The following is an 18303-nucleotide window of genomic DNA, read 5'->3' as shown; positions in this document are numbered from 1 at the left end:
CTTGTCTTATATAGAAGTTTTTTGCCTTCCCCTGGATCAACACTGTAGGGGACTGTAGGGTTATAGGTTGGACTTGATGGACTGATGTCTTCATCCAACCTCATCTACTATGTAAAGTTTCTGAATATATTTATAGATTTTCTTGTAAGAGTCTTCCAAGTGTCCTCTCAACCCAAATAAAAGCAGCAGGGCCCCAGCCAGTATCAGAGGTGCTGCTGCCATGCACTTGTAGCACTTTTACTCAATGAGAATGACAACAGGGCATCTTTACAAGGTCAGCGCTACCCCCAATCCCCCCAGTGACTACTGCCTATTATTAGACAGTGCAGCTAGAAGATTATTCATTGGGGAGCTCTGAAAGACTCCCTAATGAATAAACAGTGGCCTAGGGTTTTACCATTATTTCCATAGTATATGACGCTCCTAGGTAAACAGTTATAGACTAACACCGTACATATCTACACAAGCTACGGAACTTAAACCTGCAGGTCTGCATTTTGTGTATTTCTGCCCTCCAGCTGCAAGTCAGAATACAGAGTATACTGCTAAAGTCGCCTTGGGGACAGCAAGATCTACATTACAAGGTGCATGTAAGATAGAAAGAGGACCTGAAAAGGACCACAAGCTGACAGACAACATCAGTACATGATCACACTGGGCAGATATAAAGCAACAAGGAAACGTTATGACAGATGAGACTCCAAGTACAGAGCACATCGCCACGTGCACCCCTTGTAGTGACCCATTGCCACATACATACGAGGACTCTATTCCAGGTAGCTCTCCCGACAGGTCAGATTTACTTTCATTCCCTTTGAAGTAACTATTTCTTATAACTCTGCCTTGTGCTGTTCCTCTGTTATTCCTCCTAGAACTTTATGAATAAATTGATAACTGGGTGTTAATATTCCCCTTGTCAGTGGGTTGCATTCCTACAGTCTGATACTGACAGCATAAATTAGACAAAGTAAGGACAGACCCCTAATTGTAGAGCAACACCCAGTTGTCTATATATTTATAGATATTCTGGAGGAATATCAGAGGACCAGCACAATATAGAATTGAAAAAGATGCTTGAGACCTGTCTGAGAACAGGACAAACCAAAAAAAAAAGAAAAAAAGTTATCCATGTAAAAAGAATGCAAACGCGAACGTCTCATTGTTTTCAATGGGCGTCAATGATAGCTGCTTCTTTTTGTCACTTTGCACTGTCGCTGTGTGAACATATCCTTAGGCTTGCATCACACGCAGTTTTGTGCCTGATTTTTGGAGCTTCTAAATCACCAGATTTGGTCAAACCATTTTCCCTCTCTATAGGGAAGTCAATGGAAAAATACCTGAGACACCACACAAATACAGCATACTGCCTTTTGAGAAAATTATATAGATCCAAAATACACTGTAAAAGTAAGAAGAAAAAAAAAAACTACAAAGAAGTGTACAGTTTGTACTACATTTCATATTTCACTACTGTCAAATCTGGTTTTAGTTCTTTATGATGTAATATAATCGGCCCCGTTCAAATGGGGCAAGAGGGGGCGTATTTTGGCATGGAATCCTCAAAATTCACCCGCTCACAATAGAGGTCTATGTAGACCGCTAGCAGTGTTTTTTCCGCTAGCAGTTTCTTCCCGCTAGCAGGGAAAAGTAGCGAGCTGCCCTTTATTGAGGCGGATTCCGCCTCACAAAATCAACACAAGTGAATGGGAGATGGGAAAATCGGTAGCGGTTTTTGGCAAAAAAAAAAAATATATACATGTATATAAACACGTCACAATTTTTTAAGGTTCGTTCGCTGTGCTGGAGGGAAAAACTGCCTGGCGATTTTTACCAAAAACCGCCTCAATGTCAAAACCGCTTCCTAATTCCAGAAGCGTCCGGACCAAATACCGACACACCCTATTCACATGTGAACTAGCCCTTAGACAGGGGAATTACTTTTTCACAAAACCTTTAAGATGGGGCTTGACCAGGAAATGGGTTCTCTACCCACCAGGTAGGGACAAGAAACTTAAGAAATAATTTTTTTGAATGGGAATTTAGAAAATGCCATCATGGAGGTTTTTGTGAAAAAGGAATTACTGGTGAGTATAATTCCTGGTGGCAGCTGAACATAAGGACTACCAGATACAGTGCTATGTTTTATGGAGGGACAATAGCCTGGAAAAATTTTCTGCCAAAGGCCAAATCCTGTTGAGTATAAATGTCCACTCTATAATGCTTCACAAAAGTATGGGGATATAAAACAGGTAGCTGTCCTATAAATCTGCTTTATCAAAGCTGAATCCTTCAAGACAGACGGGGTTGTAGTAGAATAAGACTTTTGTTTTTCCAAAGGCTGCTTACCAATAGTTATACAAGTCTCAGAAATTGCTTGTCTGATTCAATGGGCCAAAGATCCTTTAATTCCCCTTCTTATTCCTAGGAATAAAGGGGATGTTGGATTTCCTCCAAGATTTGGTACATTAGAGAGAGATACTACCCATCTCTTTATGTCAGTTTATGAAATGTTTCCCCCCTGCCCCCATTTCAGATATTAGATTCCCACTGAAAGAAGGAAGTATCCCTTCCTCTTGCCCATGAAAATTGGTTGTAACTTTAGGAAGAAAGGAATGCTCAAGAGAGCTAAAAAGAGCTTGTCAATCCAAATGGCTTGTATTCACATACTGTACGGCTAACGCAATGGCGTCCAAAAATACCTGTTTTAAGGGGATATGTTTAATGTATGTCACTGATGTGGTCTCAAACAGTAAGAAGGTCAAATCAATATAGCACCAAATTCAGACTCCAAGGAAGTGTATCCTGGAATTTATTCAGTTTTCTCCTTTAAGAAATCAACTGACCCGTGGATGAGACAGCAATGTTATCATAGACTGAGCGTAAAGTACATTCATGCTCTGTTAAAGGGTTAGGTTCAAAAGACCTTAGTAAAATCTTACTACCGGATCCTGTATGGCCACACCAGAATCCAGAATGAAAAGGTCTTACAAATTTTGTCATACATTTTATTAACAATTAGAGCCAGTCTCTCAGATACCAAACAATTAAATGGGATGAAGTAATGGACCTTTTGTAAAGGATCCCTATGCCAAGCAAACATACACGGCTTCTCTATAGCCATATTCTTCTACAGAGAAAATTATGGGCAACCCAAATTGAAACCACAAAAAAATCTGCACTCTTCTTCCTGGACGTTCCTTAGCACCTTAGGAATAAAACAAAATACATACCCCAACTGGAAACTGCAGGGATGTACCAATGCAGGCAATGCCTACAGTCCTGGGCTTAGAGAGGAAAATTTGGGTAGTTTTGAAACCTTTGCTGAAGCAAATGGGCCTTCTTATGGAAAATCCTATTTCTGAATCTGTAACTGAAAAGCCGATGGACTCAGAGCAAATGGTCTCTGCTCAGAAAATCTGCTTTTATGTTTAAGGTACCCTTTAAGGTTAAAGTAGATGAATACATTAGGTTCATCACTGCCCAACAGAAATGGTTTTCTGCCAAAATTTGCCTGTAAAATGATACTACCATCATATTATCAATAGATTTACTGAAAATAACTTTCTGAAATATACACGCAGTGGAGCAGGTGGGATTTTTCATAGTTTACTATTAAACCTAAATCAGGCTAGAACGTGACAAGTCTGTTCTATGTGTAGACTTCAGGAACACCTCTGATTCTACTGTTTGGACAACCTCCTTCTGATGGCAAATTATCATAGGAAACTATCACATTGGACTTTGTCAAGAAGCCACTACATTCAGCCATATATCTGGGAACCATGGTGATTCCATAAGGTATAGCAGGAAACTAAAAAAGATAATGCTCCATTTCATGCACACTGCTAATCGCAGGGATTTTAGATCTGACACATCCTGAAGATCCAGGGAAGCCATGAACATCCTGTTCGTTAAAGAGGACCTTTCACCACATAGGGCACATGTGGTTTTATATACCGCTCGAAAGCCGACTGTGCTCTGAATTCAGCACACGGTTGGCTTTCACGATCTGTGACCTCGGTAAAGAGCTATCGGTGCCAATAACGTAGTCCTTCACCATCAGAAGGGCGTTTCTGACAGCCAGCAAGAGACGCTCTTCTTCACAGCAGCGTCTATAGCGCTGTACTGTGAGAGGGGTCGTTGCTTACCGCCCAGCCATGACGCTGAGTAGTAAGGAATGTCCCGCCCCAATCCTCGTCTATCGACAAGTACTATTAGGAAGGGAGGGGGCGTTCCTCACCGCACTCACAGTACAGCGCTATAGGCATTGCTGTGAGGAAGGACGTTCCTGACTGACTGTGAAGAATGCCCTTCTGACAGTGAAGAGCTACGGTACCAGCACTGATAGCTCTTCACCCGGGCACAAACCGTGAAAGCCAACAGTGCGCTGAATTCAGCGCACTGTCTGCTTTCTAGCGGTATATAAAACCACATGTGTGATGAAAGGTCCTCTTTAAAAGGCTCACAGTGGATTTCATGGACTTTGTATGGAACTTTTCATATCGATTCAGCTTGTTCAGACTCTTTATTATCAGGTGAAAGGTCCAGTTTGATCAGAACCAAAGAAAACTTTTTTCATCAGGGAAACAGCTTTTTCTAGGATTTTTTCTGGTCTAATCCCCATAGAAAGAAATACAACTTTATCTTTAATATACCTCTATATTAGACCTAATATCACCTGACCAGGCTGTCTAGACAGGGATCTAGAAACTGAAGTATCAGCTACATTTGCCGTTTCTCATGTCTCCCTATCCAAATGATTCTGCAGAGGATCCTCAAAGACAAAGCCTTATTCTAAGGCAACTTTAACAGGAAAGTGTCCAGTTTTGGCCAAACTTTTTCATCTTTATCATCAAATGAGCATCTTGTTCGTAGTATTAGGGGTAAAAGCTATCCTATCCAGAACCTTCTATTCCATTTAATAAGTGCATGTAAATGTACAAAAACACCTTTGTCCTCATCAATAACAGAGTGACTGCAAATGGATAGACAGAGGGGGCTCCATCTTGTTATTGTCCATCAATGGGTAAAACCTACAATAGCTGACATGCTGCAGGTTTTAGTCGCAGTATGTGAATGAGATTTATTTAGTCTGTAGGTTCTCCCCAAGTTTGTGTCGGTTTCCTCCGGGTATTCCAGATTCCTCCCACACTCCAAAGACATATTGATAAGAAATTCAGATTGTAAGCCCTTTATGGGACAGTGACTGACAATGTCAGTAAAGCACTGCTGAATATGTTGGCGCTATACAAGTAAAATAAAAAATCATTGTCTCATCCTCTCAAGGGAAAGAATATGCACAAAGTATAGCAGGTCAACAGAAGAAAATCATATTCATTCCTTGTCATGTCCAGCCTAAACTGGTCCCAGCATCAGGTGATGACCTCTACTATGATGGCCCTCACCAAGTTTACCATAAATAAAAAACAAAAACAAAAAAAAAAAAAGTTATAAGTTTTTTAAACCCTTATTTCAGCAGATAGTTTCTCTTAACTAGTCCTCACACTAAATATCACACCCTGTGTGAAGAGATCTACAAGTCCCTCCCGGTCAGACGTCAGGCTGGTATCCTACCTACCTGCTAGCCTCACAGGGTAACACCTAGAACTTTACAAGTTGTTTTTGTAGATTTAGTTGTGTGACAACTTATTTTTACTAGTACTATTTGATGCTATTTATTACATCATAAGAGAGGAGGGGTTTTATGAACTTTGAATTTATTTTTATAAAATTATTTACAGACTTTCTTTCTAAAGTCAATCCCACAATAGAACTTGAATATAGAATCTCTTGTACAATATAATGCAATTTTTTTTCTTTCATTTCAGCAGATCCCTATTAGGCTCTGACTCTGGCTGGGCCTAATAGGTATTCCTTAATGTTGTTGTGCCAGGCAAGGGAATTACCATGAGACTAGTTTAGAGCCCTGTTGTGGGTCTGGTGTCACTGCAAAATCCCGGACCATTGGAGCATTTGTGCTGGAAATTCAGGAGAGAATGAGATTATAACTGAAGAAATTAGCAATGATTTTTGGACATATTTAGATTAAAAGAAAGATTATGTCTGGCAATTAGTTTTCCTCTAAAAAAAAACTTCATATAGTTGGTAGCTTTTGAGGCCTTGTGTTCTAGTAAATGCCATTATTTCAGAGTTAGGCCTTCTATTGGAAGTATATATCTGTAATATTTCCTCATATATGCTTTTTTATTTTTTTTGCCTGTTATATCTACATGCTGTGACCCCCCCCCCTCCTCATGTCCTCCAACCACGGTCGGGCTGTATTATTAACATCACTTCACACAGAGAACTAAATGATCCTGCAGTGTGTCTGTGTTTCTTTCTTTTTAGTTGCTATGATTCCTAGGATTTCTCTATCTGCCATGAGCTTGTATGTGTTTTCTCTCTTGTTATATACTACTGTACCATCTATGAAATTGTATCACTGAAATTTCCCCATTGTGGGACTAATAAAGGATTATCTTATCTTATATCAAAGTCTACAATGTATGTCAGTGTATAGCCATAGAGTGGAATAGGTCAGATATAGAGTCCCTGTACTGAATAGTATAATCAATAATATTATTCCATACAGTAACACAGAAAAAGGGGAAGCACAAGCCTCCTCTTCATGTTACCTAAATGTAGAAGCCATTTCGGGTACATTCAGGACAGTTCTATTACCTTACTATAGAGTATTCTGTTTGACATGCATTTTGCTAACTGTAGTACTGTAGCCGTGGATATGATGCATCAGTTTCTGTGCCCACCAAAACCTCAATTAAGTGAGTAATTGACAGGGAGTGAATCTGCTTGTGAGAAGCATAAACCATCTGCTGTCCTATCCCCATACAATCCCCCTGGTCTCACAGATCGGCTAAAGATGCTGATCAAAGAGGAGCTGTCACTCTCTTAAATCACCGTCACTGCTGCCAATTCTCAGATTACGCCAAATGAATGTAAAAAAAAAAAATGCAAATAAATAGCTCTCGGCTTTATTAATCTTTTCCACTAGTGCAAAATGACGGGTATATCATGTCATTGCTAGTTTATGCCACAAAAATAAGAATTACAGTACTAAAGTCGCCACCTAACTTCTTAGGGGGACTGTCCTTCTGCCAGGAGCACACTGATACAGAAGATCCAGGCTCTCAAGTTAAAGGTATAGTGCAGTCATTTTTTTTTACTATGAAAGACCAGAGATCGTCTACTCAGTGTCATTCCACAGCCTGCTTTAGTCTCAACAAATCAATTTTCACAGTGTAACCTATTTTGCATTGCATGGGTTGTGCCACCTGTGAATATTATAGAGAACCATGGGACCTCAGAGTCAATGTCCTGTCCCCTTGTTCTTCCGCCTCCCACCTACTGCCCACAGTTAGTTCACCTTCCCCAGTGATATCAGTAGTAGTTGTTGCAGCTTCCAGGACCTGGGGTAACATCTTCCTCACAATATGGGGTCCTGGAAGGTATACAGCATTACAGAAACAGAAAATAAGCATGGGTACAGGATGACAGTACCAGAAATAGCAGATGCTGAATTTATGTCAATGACTACCTTGCATACAAAAAGAAAACAAAAAGAAAACCAAAAACTGAAGCTCTGCTTTAAGCAACAGGATCAAAACAACAGCCTAATGTAAAATGTTGGATGTAGATAGAATATGCATCCTATACATCTATCATCCTTGTCTTCATTGTTAAAAACACAGAAAACTAAACTAACAGAAGAAAGTTTGTAACGGAAGAAAAGTCCTTGAAGAAAAGCTTCAGTCTTCTTTTTAACACTGAAGTCAATGATAAGAGAAGTATGCACTACCTGCATCCAGCATAATGATGGATCAGAACAACAGACACTATTATCAGAAAGTGGACTTGGCATGTGCCAGGACCATGGTAAAACAGCATGGACAGCTATTAAAATGACGACAGACGCTTATGTCCTTTGCAGTAATTCTCAGAACCATGACCCTAAAGATGGTAGTGTGAAAGAAACCATATAACTTAATGGACCGCATGGCATGCAGAAGACGGAAACCACAGAACGGAGACCCTGAACGCAGGTGTGAACCTAGCGTATGTTTGTTATTGCATTCAACAATGAATAGTGATCACAACATACAAAGTGTTGAACTATGAGGTCATGAAAACCTGTCATTTCCATCATGGCTGTGGCTTCGCTCCTTAAAGGGGTTGTCCCATCACAAGGATCCTATCTATACTGCTTGTTAATGTGAATGTACCGTATTTTACGGACTATAAGGCGCACTGGACTATAAGGCACATTGCCCATGAGCGCCTTATAGTCCGTCTCGGTTCATATATAAGGCGCACCGGACTATAAGCCGCAGTCCGGTGCGCATTATATGTTATTGAAAGCAGCGGCAGGCAGACTTTGCCAGCGGCCGCTTAACCCCCCGCGTGCCAGCCGCTTCTATTGGAAGCGCTCGGCAGGCGAGGAGGGGCTCTATCAGCAAAATCATGCTGATAGAGCCCAACCGTAAAAGTTAGATTAAACTACCCCCCCCCCCCGTTTTAAAATAAAAGCCTGAAACAGAATGTGAAACTTACCGAGCGGTGCAGGGTGGGTGGGCATTCAGGCCTCCTCTTCCTCCGATGTTCCGTCCTCCTCCTCCGCCGCTCGCTATCTGATAATGGCCTGGGCGCATGCGCAGTAGCCGTAGTAGAAGCATTATGATATTGCGCATGCGCCCAGGCCATTATCAGCGAGCGCCGGAGGAGAAGGACGGAACATCGGAGGAAGAGGAGGCCTGAATGCCCGCCCACCCTGCACCGCTCGGTAAGTTTCACGTTCTGTTTCAGGCCGGCGTGACAGCAGGGCTGCCGGACACTTCCCATTCATTTCTATGGGAGCCGGCATGCGAGCGCTCCCCATAGAAATGAATGGACTGCTTTTTTCCATTCATTTCTATGGGGAGCGCTCGCATGCCGGCTCCCATAGAAATGAATGGGAAGTGTCTGTCCATTCATTTCTATGGGGAGCGATCGCATGCCGGCTCCCATAGAAATGAATAGGAAGTGTCCGGCAGCCCTGCTGTAACGTCGGCGTGTACGGCTGTGATACACGCCGGCGTTCCGTAGTGTGAATGCCCCCTTACGGTGCCTTTTATGTATGTATGGAAGCGGCACGCAGACTTTGCCGCCGCTTCCATCCATATATAAGGCGCACCGGACTATAAGCCGCACTTACGATTTCTGAGGAAATCGTAGGTTTTTATGTGCGCCTTATAGTCCGGAAAATACGGTAAGACTTTTCCTAAATACATTGCTTCAGCAAAACTGCTTTGTTTGTCCACTATATTACTTTATTTTTTTTACACATCCCTTGACTTATCTGGTCATAAGTCAAGTGATGTATCTGCTGCTCTGAGGGGGAAGGGAGGAGGGGCTAAGTGCACGGGAGTGAGCCTGGAGGGGAGGTAGTTTACACTTTGGGGGGAGGGAAGGGGCCACCAATACAGACTCGGCATCCGCTGTAATAGAGAGGCGGATGCCGGGGAGTGTAGACGCCGGCACAGGTGAAGCCAGCAGTGGCAGGAGCGATGCTGCTATTCCGGAGGAGAGGGGAGGGGCGGAGGAGCGGAATAGCAACATCGGTCCTGCCGCTGCTGGCTTCACCTGTGCCGGCGTCAACACTCCCCGGCATCCGCCTCTCTATTACAGTGGATGCCGGGTCTGTATTACATTGGGAAGGCTGTACGTCTGATGCCTAGTGCATCGGCAGCACACACTCAGAGCCAGCGGCATAGAAGCGACGACTTCTCGCCGCTGGCTTTGCATATGTAACCCGCCCGCCAATGACGCAACAAAGCCGGAAGACAGAAGAATTTGCTGCAGCGAAGACTCGTGAGTATGCGACGTGGGACAACCCCTTACTCATAACCCCCTCCCCCCCATTTTCTCGTGGCCTGTGGGCATGCGCAGTCTGCTCTGCCCGAGGCCTAGAAGTCAGAAACCTGCGCTGGAAGAAGAGGATGAAGACGCTGCTGACTAAGATGGAGGCGGTGCTGGAGAGAGTTCTCTCGCAGCATTGGGACTGCCCCCAGTGCTGCAAGAGAACTCATTTGCATACTGACAAGAACCAGGATTCCTACGGAACGGCGGCGCGAAGAAGACAATGAAAGGTAGGAGAAGAATAGCCTTCTATGATTGGATCCCTTTAAGGCCCGATTCACATCTGCATTCGGATTTCTGTTTGTGGAGTCTGATTGGGGACCCCTGAACGGAGACCTATACGCATTAAAAAGCAGTTATCTGGGAAACCAGTTGACCACTTAGACTAGAATGGGGTCCGTGTGGTTTCTGCACAACACATGAGGAGAGAAAAGTCCTGCAAGCAACAATTTTCTCTCCGCATGTTTCGTGCAGAAACAGAGCAGAGACCACACACACACCCCATTATAGTCTATGGGGTCTGCGGGTTTCCTTTAGCTGTCTGCTTTTTAATGCGTATAGGTTTCCATTCAGGGGGTCCCCAAGTGGACTCCCTGAACAGAAACCTGAATGCAGATGTGAACCAGGAATAAGACATAGTAACGGTACTCATCATGATGCTATTGCTAGGCCTATCACAGTAGCTTTATACTCACTACAGTTTAGTCTGGAATACAAGCATCATTTTAATACCAAGTGCAGAATAACAGTGAAGAAAGCTATTCAGGCCACTCTACACGGAACGGACAGAGAGAATTAAAAACAACATTACAAAATAAGGCATATAAAAGTAACATTTCTGAAGGTCTCAACATACCCTTAATAAATGCTGCAACTCAAGTTATCGGTACCACTGACAAAAATGGCATCAAAACTACAGTCTTGGAAGAATGGGCATACAAGACCTTCATCTGGATAACCATCAAGCAAACTGTGTGTAACATACCTATCAGTTACTGTAAAGTGAAACACCCTGGTGTGCTGCCAAACCCTGTGCACTCAGCATTGTTACTATGTTTACATGGAGTCAGCTGATCCGACAGTACAAAACATCAATGGGAGTGTTCTCCACAGCTGATGGCACCAGGTGCTCCCTCCTCATGGATGATGGGAGGTGTGCTGCAGGGAATGCTACACCGTTCCTCCCCACCCACTTATCTAGACAGTTCTGGAAAGCACAGTGCTCCTGACTCTGCACAATGCATGCTGCTCCAAGATGACGTGCATGACACAAGCTGGAAGCCGGCCAGAGACATAACAATCATCACTGCAAACACAGGAACGGCTCAAAATAACCAAAGTCCCATACATAAGATGAGAGATTACAGCTGCTAAGAATAGCTTCTACATAATTCATACATAGTACTGAATGTTAGAAAGATACCAATAGGGCCCCACTGACCCCACCTCTGACCTCTAGTCATACATCAGTATCAAAACCATCAGAATATACTGCGTAGCGTAGTTTTTTTTTAAAGTATTTGGAGTCAAAGGATGTATAATATGCCACACCATATACAGTATGCAAATTTCCACGTGGGTGTTGATAAGATTTGTAAAACCCATCTACAGCCCCGTTCCCACGGGGTAACGCGCTGCTCATTTAGACACGTAAACACGTGTCAGAGCGAGGCGCTTCAAAACATAGACTTCAATGGGTGCCGGCTTATGCGCGCTACACATCGAAATAAATGGGTTTAAAAGCCTCCCATTGATTTCAATGTGTAGCGCGCGTAAGCCGGCACCCATTGAAGTCAATGGGATCTGTTTTGAAGCGCCTCACTCTGACACATGTTCACGTGTCAGAATGAGCGGCACATTACTCTGTGGGAACGGGGCCTACTACTGCAAAACGCTCATGATTTTCTGCCAGTAATTCCACAATGTCAAATCTGAAACATATCCTGTGTGGACATAACCATAATGACTGAACACAACCTAAGGCTGCGTTCAGTTTTTTTTTTTGGTCAGGAAACTAACTCAAATATCTCCTCCAAAAAACGCCTCATCATACAGTTCTATGGTGAGGCGTTTTTAGAAGGAGGAATTTGAGTCAGTTTCCTGACCAAAAAAACTCAGTGTAAACGCAGCCTAAGGGCTTCAAAATCCGCCCCTTTACAATGGTGGTCTATGCAGACCGCCGGGCTTCTTTTTTTCGCTAGCGGCGGGCTGCTGCTAGCGGAGAAAAGAAGCGACATGTCCTTTCTTCAGGCGGAAGCCGCGGCGCGCTGGACCGCGGCTTCCACCTAGCGTCAGCACCCTCCTATGTCGGCTCATTCATTTGAGCCGACATAGGAGGGGAAAGCCACGACCGTGATGGTCGCGGCAGGCGGGTTTTGACCAGAGAGAGACGCGGCTCACCACGTCTCTCTCTGTGTCAAAACCCGCGCGGACAGTTCACATGTGAACTGACCCTAAGAGTCAATAATGCACACAGGAGTTTTTTGGTGAGGATTGTGACGCTGAATCTGCCTCCAGAAAAGCCTCACCATAGAGAGTTCTTTGTATTCCGCTAGCTTTTTTTTTTGCTTTTGGATTTTTTCCACTAGTGGAAAAAAAAGGGACATGACCTTTCTTCAGGCGGATTCCGACTGAAAGAAACAACGGGAGTCAATGAGATACGGAAAAACCGCTAGTGTTTTTTGATGCTGTTTTTGCAAAAACCACTTCAAAAACCGCTATGGGTTTTTTCAAGGTCCATATACTGTGCTGGAGGAAAAAAAACATTTTCTAATTCCTGAAGCTGATTTTTTCCTCTCTAAAATCCTCGCCTAAAAACTCTGTGTGTATTGACCCTAAGGGGGAATTCACAAGGAGCAAATTCACGCCAAAATCAGTGGAGCATCCATGCTATTTTCCTCCGTGTGAATGCCCCCTAAGGGTCCATTCACACGGAGGAAAATGGTGAGGAATTTGGTGTGGAATTTCAGCACTGAAAAAAAAAAAAGAAAAAAAAAGCAGCCTCCCATTGACTTCATTGGGTTCCTTTTTCTGCTCCTCCCATTGACTTCTATGGGTTCCATCTTCTGCATTGAAGTCAATGGGAAGCTTTCTTTGCAGCCCTGAAATTCCACGCCAAATTCCTCACCATTTTCCTCCGTGTGAATGGACCATAAGGGTACGTTGACACAATGGAAAATGGATTCCATGTGAGAACATACCACGTGGCTAGCCGTGATGTAATGCCGATGCAGTGCACCAGCATTCCACTCCGGATTAGGCCCGAATGAATGGGAATCCGTGGGAAGAAGTAGAACGTGGGGAGAAACATCCAAGTTGTTTCACACAAAAAAAAAAACAGAAAAAACTTTTTTAAATTTTTGTTAATGAAAAAAACCCACACAACTGGTATCCATAATAACCCCTAAAATAAAATTAGTATGTTGTTTATTCTGCATGATAAACATAAACCCTAAAATTCAGATGCCAGAATTCTTGTTTTCTGCTCATTTTATCTTTTAAAAACTAAAAGTAATAAAAACTGATCAAAAAAAATCCCAGGTACCCACAAAATCCCAGGTCTTGTAAAGTTGAAAGAAAGTTAAAAACTTATGAAAGTGGGAATGCAGACAGCGATAAAATGTTTCTGCCTTAAGGATAAAATATGTAAGGCCCAGTTCACATCTGTGTTCGGGCCATTCCGTTCCTCTCTCCACATTAAAATTTTTTGTGCGGAAACTGAGCAGAAACCACAAGGACCCCATTATCGTCTATGGGATCCACGGATCTCCATAGGTAACTGCTCTTTTATGCAGATTAGTTTCTGTTGGGGGGGGGGGGGGGTTCCCTAGCGGACTCCCCAAATGGAAACCCACATGCAGATATGAACCAGGCTTTAGCTTGCTAAAGGGTTAAAGGGATCCTATCATTCAAACACATTTTTTCTGCCTACCACGTAGGAATAGCCTATTCTTCTCCCACCTTTAGAAGTCTTCTCAACGCCGCCGTTCCGTACAGATCCCAGTTTTTGTTGGTATGCAAATGAGTTCTCTCGCCGCACTGGGGACGAGCCCCAGCGCTCAAACAGCACTAAGGGCATCCCAATGCTGCGAGAGAACTCTCCAGCGCCACCTCCATCTTCTTCAGGAACGTCCTCTGCACGCGTCTTCTTCCAGTGCAGGCGGTCAAACTTGCAGGCCTCGGGCAGAGCCGACTGCGCATGCCTGTGGCTACAAAAAAAATGTCCGCTTACACAGTAAGCAGCCAACGAAAAAGGGGATTTCTATGGAATGGCGGCGTGGAGAAGACATCTAAAGGTAGGAGAAGAATAGCCTTTCTTAAGGCTATTCCGACGTGGTAGGCGGAAAAAAAAATTGTGTTTTAATGATAGGATCCCTTTAAAGTGTAAATAATTACCAGAGTTATATGCTAGCAAGATTTACTTAAGCCATAAATTCAAAGTCTGCAACAAGGACATTTTCAGGAGGGTTTTTACAATTTTAATGTGACTTGTTAGGGGGTTGAACACAGTGTCTAGTGCACGTGGTATTACAATGCTGTAATGGCTACACATATTTTAGGCTGCTGTCACATGGTGTACCAAATATAACTGCATTCAGTGCTGGGGCCACTAATGCTTTTGCTTCTCAGTAAATAAGACACCAATTAATTTCAGCTATTTCTCATTAGTGGGTGTGCCTAGTTTTATAATCACAATTAAGTATTAGTATTCTGGTGCATCCACCTATCCACTAGGGCTACTGACAATGTTACTGCTAGTGTTAATGCACACAAGGTGGATCCTACCTGGAGCCCATGGGTATTACTCTAGTTTGTATCCACCTTGGCGAAGCCCCGTTACTCTAGCATGTCTCCACCTTGACAAACACGTATCCCCATTAATGTATACTTCACATTACTGTGTAAGCGGCCATTTTTCTTGTGGCCGTGGGCATGCACAGTCGGCTCTGCTCGAGGCCTAGAAGTTTGAACCGAGCTTCGGAAAAGGCGCGTAGAGAGGCTGTTCCTGAAGAAGATGGAGGCATCGCAGGAGATTTGTTTCGCAGCACTGGGGACGCCCCCAGTGCTGCGAGAGAACTCATTTTCATACTGACGAAATCCGGATTATATACTGAGGGCGGTAGGCATTACTGCAAATAAAAGCAGTGTAAACCCAGCGTAATAAGAAATAGCCTTATTAAGGGCTCATTCACACGGAGTAAACGCGGCGCGCAATGCGCCGCGTTTACGGGACGTTTGCGCCGCAATTTTGATGGTGCATGTTTGCGGTCGCGTTAACACCGTGTAAATGCGACCGAAAACATGCACTCCGTGTGAATGAGCCCTTAGTGATAGCGCCTGTGGCCCCAGAACTGAGCAAAGTCATAACTGCAAGTTTGTGGGCAACATCAAAACTATACATTCAGAAAACACATCCACACTTACACTGGGAAACACCTACGGTATATACTTGTGTGGGCCAAACGTCAACATAGTTTGATAAGATATTGATTGAGGTGTTATTTTCGCTGCATAGAGTTACGGTAAGTGAGCCACTACAGCAAATAACTGATTCACTTGAGCTAGCTACATGGCGACTTTGATTGCAACACAAGGCCAAGGCATGCGGTATAGCATGGTCTTCACCATGTGACACATAACACAACTGCATTGACTTTCATTTGTTACAATGGAGAGTCACACCCAAAGTAGCCGAAGCCTATAGTCACATGACCTAGCCATTTTTTTTTTTTTTTAATGGCTGTTTTGAATAGTCTCCAATGGCCAAGTGTCATCCATTAGATGGATATTAAAAATGGACCTTCTTTAGCCAGATATGCTGCACATGTGCTTTTTAGAGTACTTTTACAGTAGTGTCTATTTGTGATGTAGACTCCCCTACATGTTAAATGTAGTGCACGTTTTAGTCTAGATGTGCCCTTTTTAAAAAAAAAAATAAAAAAAAATTGCCATTTTTTTAATACAGTCTGAACTGACAGTTATGCTGCTCATGTACTACAGTACATTTGCATTTCTTTTACCCCCCCCTTTCAATATAGCGTAAAAAAGGATCTTGTTAGGCCACACCCCCTTCTCCCAACAAAAAGCAAAAAAGTGGCAAGAGCAACATAATACCTGGAAAAAAAATGCAAATACTTCAGAAATAAGTACAGGGAACAAAACGGTACAACATAGGGCTCATTCACATCTGCGCCCGGTCTCCATTTTACAGGTTTCCGTTTCTTGCCCGAGAAACTGCGCAGGAGACGGAAACCTGCAGTCATTTTTCAAACCCATTCATTTCAATGGGTTTGAAAAAGTGTCCGGCCGTGAGCGCTTTAAGCTCTCAGCGGCAAAACCGTTTTTTTTTTTTTTTTAACCGGACACAGAGTCGAACATGCAGGACTTTGTGTCCGGTTTAAAAAAAAAACCGGTTTCGCCGTGGAGAGCATAAAACGCTCACGGCCGGACCTGGTCTGACAGCTTTCTGCATGCAGAAGACGGAAACCTCAGAACGGAGATCGAATGCTGGTGTGAACCTAGCATAACACCAAAAAAAGGGCCCAAGTAGCTTAATAAATGTTCCCCATTGACTTCAATAGGAGCAGCGTGGCCATCAAGACAAATGCAAAACATCAATTTTTTTAATTGACTATTTTCAGTCCATCAATATGAACAGACACGTGAATACACTCATTCACTAGCCATTACACAAGCGGCCGTCACTTGGTCTTCTGAATAGCGCCTTATGTCATTGACAGCTAGGTTTCCATTCACACAATGCACTTTTAGTGGTTTCTGACTTCCATGTGACAGTACTAGCTGCAGGCGGCTTCACTAGATGAGGCAGAACCTGCACAGTTGCCAACAGTAACCAGTCAGATGGATGCTTTCAGTTTTCCAAAAATGAAAACGTGACTGTGATTGGCTGCCGAGTGCGAGGCATTGCCGGCGCTGCCCTGTGTGTCTCACCTCCGGGGACACATTCCTCCCGCACGCAGACAGGCAGGCGTGGAACTTTCAGCAGCCACGTGTTGCACTAGCATTTGTCCCCCATCTCCGGCTGCACACACCGAGGCGACAGCTACATAAACACTGGCTGCTCTCCCCAATGACGGCGCACCACGCAATTCAAACCTGCCACACCACACAGCCTGCTCATTGGCTAAGCGGCGTGTGTAATCCGTTACATGACGGGGGGGCCGGGCCACAACGAGTCGTTAACCCCTGGCGGCCTGCGGCAGCCCGTGCACCTGCCCCGCCACGCCCCTCCCACCACGGGGTAACGCTGTGTTATTGAGATAGTAATGGCTTTATTAACCTGTGGCCCTCCCGTGGAACTACAAGTCCCAGCGAGGCCAGGCCGCACGTTAAGATCCAAAAAGCTGTAGCAAAACAACACGTGTATCCAGGGCGCCCGCCAAGCGGCCGTCACTCGGAGGGGGCGCCCTTCCTTCCTTCCTTCCCCGTAGCCATGTTTACAGTCACTTTACCTCAGCAGGTCACATTTGGCAGTGAACTTCACGGCCCCGCACTGCTCTGCGGGCATGTCCTAGCACAACTATGCCCAACCCCCCGAAAACTTCGTCCGTGTCCCTCACGGCATCCCTTCCACACCCCCTCCCGGTGCCCGGACTCGGTGACGGGATAGTGAGAGCAGCCAGTGTCTGTTACATGAGCGTTTTGGCGCCATATTAATGACGTACTCGATTATTTTTTCCACTAAGCAGCGACCTTGGCAGCTCCGATGAGCCGGGCTCCCCCCCAGCCTGCACACTGAGCACACTCCCTCTCCGCCGCCCGCAGAAATAGGGCGCACGGGTGTCCGTACCTGCGGGCAGTCCTGCGCCACCTTGTCTGGAGTGTGGATCCGGGTCCCCCCCACACTGCTCTCCAGTGGGTGATGATGTGCTGAGAAGGTCCAGCCCAGCGGCTCCTGGTGCCAGGGGGAGCAGATTGTGGCTCCTCTCTCACACACACATGCACTCTATGACTGACGTTATTTACTTGTTATGGAGGAAGGACTCAGTGAATCAAACTCATTTCTGGGTCACTGCTGCCACAGGGGGGAGCACTTTGATCTCCTGCCAAAACACAGAGCTACAGAAGGGAGGGGAGAGGAGGGGAACACCGTCGTGTGGCTATGGAGAGCCGAGGAACTAGCACACGTTACATAAACACACATTCACTAGTGACACTTTCACTCCATCCAAAATGGATGTGTCTGTGCCAGTTCTGATCAGGTACAAATGGCTCCCATTAAAGTGAGAGGTGTTTGACATATTAGACTTCCTGAAAATGCCATTTCCTGTCATATCATTCCAGCCCTTCAGTAATGACAAATTCTTTTTTCTAAATGAGTCATAGGTCCTAAGATGGCTACACACATGACATGTCTTATGCTGAGATGTT

The 18303-nt window shown here is 44.3% G+C and overlaps 1 protein-coding gene across 4 annotated transcripts in view; it reads right to left on the bottom strand.

The window, feature by feature from the left end:
* The window catches only part of JADE1 (jade family PHD finger 1), a 60579-nt gene extending 42584 nt beyond the window's left edge, over positions 1-17995 (bottom strand). For 2 of the 4 annotated variants that reach the window (XM_075287497.1, XM_075287526.1), the window contains exon 1: positions 17723-17995. The gene's annotated coding sequence lies outside the window, so the exon portion shown is untranslated. Of the gene's footprint in view, positions 1-16863; positions 17486-17722 lie in introns of those variants that run through there. The other 2 variants (XM_075287516.1, XM_075287508.1) reach the window with 2 other exon arrangements.
* Positions 17996-18303: the final 308 nt, after the last annotated feature.

The sequence above is a fragment of the Leptodactylus fuscus genome, chromosome 1, assembly GCF_031893055.1.
Source record: "Leptodactylus fuscus isolate aLepFus1 chromosome 1, aLepFus1.hap2, whole genome shotgun sequence".
Taxonomy (NCBI): domain Eukaryota; kingdom Metazoa; phylum Chordata; class Amphibia; order Anura; family Leptodactylidae; genus Leptodactylus; species Leptodactylus fuscus.
This window is presented reverse-complemented; position numbering and strand designations above follow the sequence as displayed.